Raw genomic sequence first — 6434 nt, 5'->3', positions numbered from 1 at the left:
GTATTTTGGGGCTTCTCCGGCGGCTCAGCTGGTAAAGAATCCGCTTGCAATGCGGGAGACCTGGGTTTGATCCCTGGGTTGGGAAGATCCCCTGGAGGAGGGAACGGCTACCCACTCCAGTATTCTGGCCTGGAGAATTCCATGGCCTGTATAGTCCATGGGGTCCCAAAGGATCAGACACAGCTAAGCAACTTTCACTCTCACTCTTACACACAACAGTCCTTCAGTGAAGCATCTGGTTTCTCCTATCTTCCAACAGTAAATCACACCTTCCCTTAGTGTCTCCTGCAGAGATTGCGGGGAGATCACACCTGAAAGATCCAGCTAGCTTGATCAGTTGCCAAGTGCTTGACATCATCACAAGTTATGTCCTGCTATGAGCTTTCCTGACAATGATGTATTCTGAGCAGACACTCTGCATGTTCATTAGATAGTTCTGTCTCATGCTGCTGAACATCTGCACTGCGGTGCAGCTCCGTGTCCCTGGATGACTGATGGGAAAGAGGCTTCCCCATCTCCAGTAGGCTTTGCCACATCTCATCAGCCCAAAGTATTTCCCCCAGTTTTACTGAGGCATGGTTGATGAATAAAAAAGTGTATGTGATTACATGGTACTGTGTTATTTCTTCACACAACATGATTTAATATACTTTTGCAGTGTGAAATGAACATCACAATCAAGTTAGTTAATAATACATCCATCAGCTCACGTGGTAACCATGTTTGAGACCTACTCTCTTAGCAAATTTCAAGCAAACAATACATATGAGACAGTAGAGTCACTATGTTGTAATTTACATCCCCAGAACCTATTCATCTCATAATTGAAATTTTGTACCTTATGGCAGAAAGTGAAGAGGAGCTAAAAAGCCTCTTGATGAAAGTGAAAGAGGAGAACGAAAAAGTTGGCTTAAAGCTCAACATTCAGAAAACGAAGATCATGGCATCTGGTCCCATCACTTCATGGGGAATAGATGGGGAAACAGTGGAAACAGTGTCAGACTTTATTTTGGGGGGCTCCAAAATCACTGCAGATGGTGACTGCAGCCATGAAATTAAAAGACGCTTACTCCTTGGAAGGAAAATTATGACCAACCTAGACAGTATATTCAAAAGCAGAGACGTTACTTTGCCGACTAAGGTCCGTCTAGTCAAAGCTATGGTTTTTCCAGTTTTCCAGTGGTCATGTATGGATGTGAGAGTTGGACTGTGAAGAAGGCTGAGCGCCGAAGAACTGATGCTTTTGAACTGTGGTATTGGAAAAGACTCTTGAGAGTCCCTTGGATTGCAAGGAGATCCAACCAGTCCATTCTGAAGGAGATCAATCCTGGGATTTCTTTGGAAGGAATGATGCTAAAGCTGAGGCTCCAGTACTTTGGCTACCTCATGCGAAGCATTGACTCATTGGAAAAGACTCTGATGCTGGGAGGGATTGGGGGCAGGAGGAGAAGGGGACGACCGAGGATGAGATGGCTGCATGGCATCACTGACTCGATGAACGTGAGTCTGAGTGAACTCCGGGAGATGGTGATGGACAGGGAGGCCTGGTGTGCTGTGATTCATGGGGTCACAAAGAGTCGGACACGACTGAGCGACTGAACTGAACTGAACTGACCAGCATCTCCCCATTTGTCCCACCCCTAATTCCTGGCAAACACTATTCTACTTTCTGTTTCTCTGAGTCCTGTTTTTTAGATTCCACATATAAGTGAGATGATACAACATCTGTCTTTCTGTGTCTGGCTTACTTTACTTAGCATAATGTCCTCCAGGTTCAACCATGTTATCACAAATGGCAGGATTTCTTTCTTTTTTATAGCTGGATAATACTCCACTATGTATATATACTACATTTTCTTTATCCATTCATCCATGAGAAGATCTTCTGGAGGAGGGAATGGCTACCCCCTCCAGTATTCCGGCCTGAAGAATGCCATGGAGTGGGGTCCCATGAACACTTGGGTTGTTTCTGTATCTTGGCCATTGTGAATAGTGCTACTGTGAATATGAAAGGGCAATTCTCTCTTCAAGATGCTGCTTTCATTTCCTTTGAATACATACCCAGAAGTGGACTTGCTAGATCATATGGCAGCTCTACTTTTAATTTTTGTGAGGAACCACCATACTATTTTCCATAGTGATTGCACCAATTTACATTCTCACCAACAGTGTGGGCTTCACTGGTGGCCCAGATGGTAAAGAATCTGCTTGCAATTCAGGAGACTGGGTTCAACCCCTGGGTCAGGAAGAGCCCTGGAGGAGGGTGTGGCAACCCACTCCAGTATTCTTGCCTGGAGAATCCCATGGACAGAGGAGGCTAGTGGGCTACAGTCCAGAGGGTCGCAAAGAGTCGTGACTGGAGTGACCTAGCATGCACACATTCACAGGAGAAAAAGTGCTGAAGTAAAGAAAACGTCGTGGGTGGGGGGACACGCTGTCACTTTCTGTTACAGGATTTTACAAAGCACCAAGCTATGGATGAGTGGCTCAGATGGTAAAGAATGTGCCTGCAGTGTGGGAGACCCAGGTTCGACCCCTGGGTTGGGAAGATCCCCTGGAGAAGGGAAAGGCTACCCACTCCAGTATTCTTGCTTGGAGAATTCCATGGACAGAGGAGCCTGGTGGGCTACAGCCCACGGGATCTCAAGGAGTCAGACATGACTGAGCAACTAACACCATCCCTATCCTGTGTGATTATGATGAAATGTGTTGCATTTGTAATCTGAAAATTGTAAGAAACAAAAAAAGAAAAATATTAAAAGTAAATGAGAAAAAATGCTGCTGCTGCTAAGTCACTTGAGTCGTGTCCGACTCTTCGCGACCCCATGGACTGCAGCCTACCAGGCTCCTCCGTCCATGGGATTTTCCAGGCAAGAATACTGGAGTGGGTTGCCACTGCCTTCTCCGGAGAAAAAATGAATTGGATAAAAATACAGGCACAGAAGAATGGAATGGGTAAACCTGTTGCCTTGGGAAAACTCCAAGCTTTCCGGAAAAGGGTAGATGCACCCACGTTCTCTGCCGGCCCAGCCCTTCTTTCCTTTCCAGCCAGAGATGAGGCTTGACTCAGCTTGGTGCTGCCACCTAGAGGTCATCATCAGACATGAGTCCAAATACAATCAGTAGAGACAGCTCATTCTGCGGCAGTATGCAGTTTTCATTCTAACAAGGCTGACGGCGGAGCTTTGTGGGAAGTTCCAGTGTGAAGACAAGAAGGCAGGAAAGAGTGAGACAGAAAGAGATAGACAACACACGTGTGTGCATCTGTTCAAAAGTATTAAGCATTTCAAAAGCATGGCAATAGATCATTAAACCAAGTGGGAGCCCCTCTGACTGTAATGCCCTGTGTGACCACATAGGTTGCACAACGAAGAAGCTGTCCTGGTTTGCACACTTGAGTCTGGCTGTGTGCATGTTTTCGATGCTTTTCTATATCTTTCATATGTGTATGTGTGTACAAACACACGTATCTGTGTGCAGGCATCATGCTGATGTTCAGCCGTCTGTGAATACACATTTGTTCAGGTAACTGTGTATGCCCATGATGGTGTATTTGTGTGTGTGAGAGAGAAGGCAGGTTTCTGTATTTCAGGACATGAGAGCCTCAGGTCTGTGACTTGGGCTGTTGGGGAATGGTAAATGGGCTGGTTGGCTTCCTGGGTAACACTCGCAACAGATCCATCTGGACCTGCCCACCGAAAACTGCAGAGCTCTCAGAGGATGTGAAGTCAAGTGAAGTCACTCAGTCATGTCCGACTCTTTGCGACCCCATAGACTGCAGCCTGCCAGGCTCCTCTGTCCATGGGATTTTCTAGGCAATAGTACTGGAGTGGATTGCCATTTCCTTCTCCAGGGGATCTTCCCAACCCAGGGCTCAAACCCGGGTCTCCCGCATTGTAGACAGAGGCTTTACCGTCTGAGCCACCAGGGAACTCCATACAAACCCCCACATTAAAAGACTTGATCAGACTCTAGTCCAGCTTCTAGCAACCTATGGCTGTGCCCCTTGGATGACACCCAGCCTCCCACTGAAAGGCCTGCCTGAGAAAACATAGCTGCTGGGAGAATTTACCATCTGTTCCAGGCAACACCCAACCATAGGTCTCTGCCCTCCCTTTCTTAGAGTGTTTGCCAGAAAGAGCTTAACATGACAAGTCCCTCCTCTATGCTTTTGAGATGTTTGTGTTTCTCCTCCAATCCAGGAGTAGCTTCCTCAAGGACCCGGATGAAAGACATCCTTTTGAAACACAAAGACCAGGGAGGCCGATCCCATCTCCCAGACTCTGGGAGGGCAGAATCTCAGCCTCCACGCCTGCCAGCCTCCAGCTCCCGGCCTCATCACACTGACCTGACCCAAACCTAAGGCTCTCTTTACCTCTGACACCACACCACCGCCATCTGCACTGTCCAGGGCACCCAGCCACAGGACAGAGGATGCTCTCTGGCTTTGGGAACAGAGCTCACCAAAGGCTCCAGGGACTTGGGGCCCCTGGAGAGCCCACCCTGCCCTGACCCTTCAGTGGGGTAACTCTGAGGCCCAGGGTCCAGACGCTTTCCAGACTTCCTTGGGGGAATCAAGTTCTTTCCAGTTGTCCACGTGGTAATTTACTTCATAGTGTACATTTTATTTCTCTCTCATTTCCTGAGTAAACCGTTCACAGGGTCCCTGCCCCAGGGTCTGCTTCTGAGGACCCCAAACTCAGGCTGCCCTCCAAGGCTCGTACCCCCAGGGACTGCTTTCGAAGTGTTTTTGTTTTCTGAGCTTCTCTCTGCTCAGTCAGCTGACCAGCGCCCAGGCAGCCTGGCAATGGGTCATGTGTTTATCTGTCTCCTGCAGGCCAAGCTGCACTCAGACGCCAAGGAGAGGGGCCCCTAGCTCTTCTTTCTCACCCTCCATCTCCCCTCTGAGCTTTTCTGCTCCCCAACTGAGTTTTTACCTTTTTTCCTCTTTCTTTGCTTGTTTGCTTTTTAATGATTTCTGGGGAGCAAAGAAAGATCTTCCATGTGGAAGATAAAGTGACTGCATGACATTTATCAAGCACCTACCCTGGGCCAGGTACTGCTACTGATCACTACATTTAGGGAGCCGTTGACCACCCTCTGTCCATCAAGCTGCCTGAGGAGATTTGTTCTCTGACTTTCTTGTTATTACATATGAGGACCCCAGGATTCAAAGCAGCCTTAAGGAACCCGTCCAGGGGCTCACAGATGTTTGTTGGCTGAGTCAGGAACCCCAAAGGAGAATCCTGAGACCCAAGTCCCAGCTCTGCCTGCCAATGTGAGCTGGGTTAGCAAAGATAAGGAGGTCACCAAGAGGTCATCACTTCACTTGATTCCTTGTGCCTCATTTTCCCCATCGGTTAATTAAGGAAATGCAAGGGTTTTCTAAAGTTCCTCCAGCCTTTGCTTTCATCCTCCTCTTTAGGGATGGAGTATGTGGTCTGCTGATCTCAGGTCACAGTCCAAGACTCCCTGCATGCCTGGTTGCCTGTAAACAATTTACCCAGGTTAATTTTCCTTGTTGATATTATCTGGCTCTCACTCAGATCAAACACTCGAGAGCTTACCTCCTCCTTCACTCAGCTTTTAAAAGATCACTGGCATTCCAATCTCAGAAAGAATTTAAGGATCAGCCAACAGGAAAATCCCTGTGTGAACTTCCTCCTCTGGACTCAGATACAAACATTTTAGAAGCCTCGCCCTGTGCCCACAATAATTCCTGAGGAAACCACTGTTTACATTTCTTCAGAGCAATGTAACCTGTGGTTAAGGTCAAGGACTTCAGAGTTAGACCCTCAGAATTCAAATCCCAGCTCCACCACTTACCGACTGCATGGACCTCTCTGTGCCACCATTTCCAGATCTGTAAAATGGGACCATTAAAGAAAACAATTTTGAAGGAGCGTTGTGACTGAGTTGATATATGTAAAGCTCTCAGTGCTATTTTCTAAATGGAGACTGCCTGGGTTTCTAGTCCCTTAAATCCAAGGACACAGAGGCTCTCCACAGTGACTCACCTTTCCTGTGGTGGACCCTTGCGAGGAGGCTGAGGAGGGGGTTTTACCCTGGGCAACAGGGTAAATAGGTAAATAGAATGAAAGGGAAAACCAGAACCTAGGGAATATCTCTTAAGGGTCGTAGGGTAAGATCTGTGACTGAAAAATGTTGCTTGTCTATCAGCAAACAGAGAATATTGCATCTGTCAACCACTATAGCCACTCAAATGGTGAGCCCCGAGGGGACTCGGGATGAGAAAGCACAGGATCCCGGCCCTAGATATCAAAGGTGCATATCAAAGGAATGATTTCAGGGAGCCCAGACTCTGGTTTCTTCCCATAAAGAGAAAAGCTAAATTCCTTAACTTGAGATACCTGTTTTTTTTTAATTAATGGTAAATTTTGATGTTCTAGTTACCTAGTCTTTGTTAGAAAACC

This window comes from Oryx dammah, unplaced genomic scaffold (assembly GCF_014754425.2).
Source record: "Oryx dammah isolate SB20612 unplaced genomic scaffold, SCBI_Odam_1.1 HiC_scaffold_29, whole genome shotgun sequence".
Lineage (NCBI taxonomy): Eukaryota > Metazoa > Chordata > Mammalia > Artiodactyla > Bovidae > Oryx > Oryx dammah.
Note: the sequence above shows the minus strand (reverse complement) of the source record.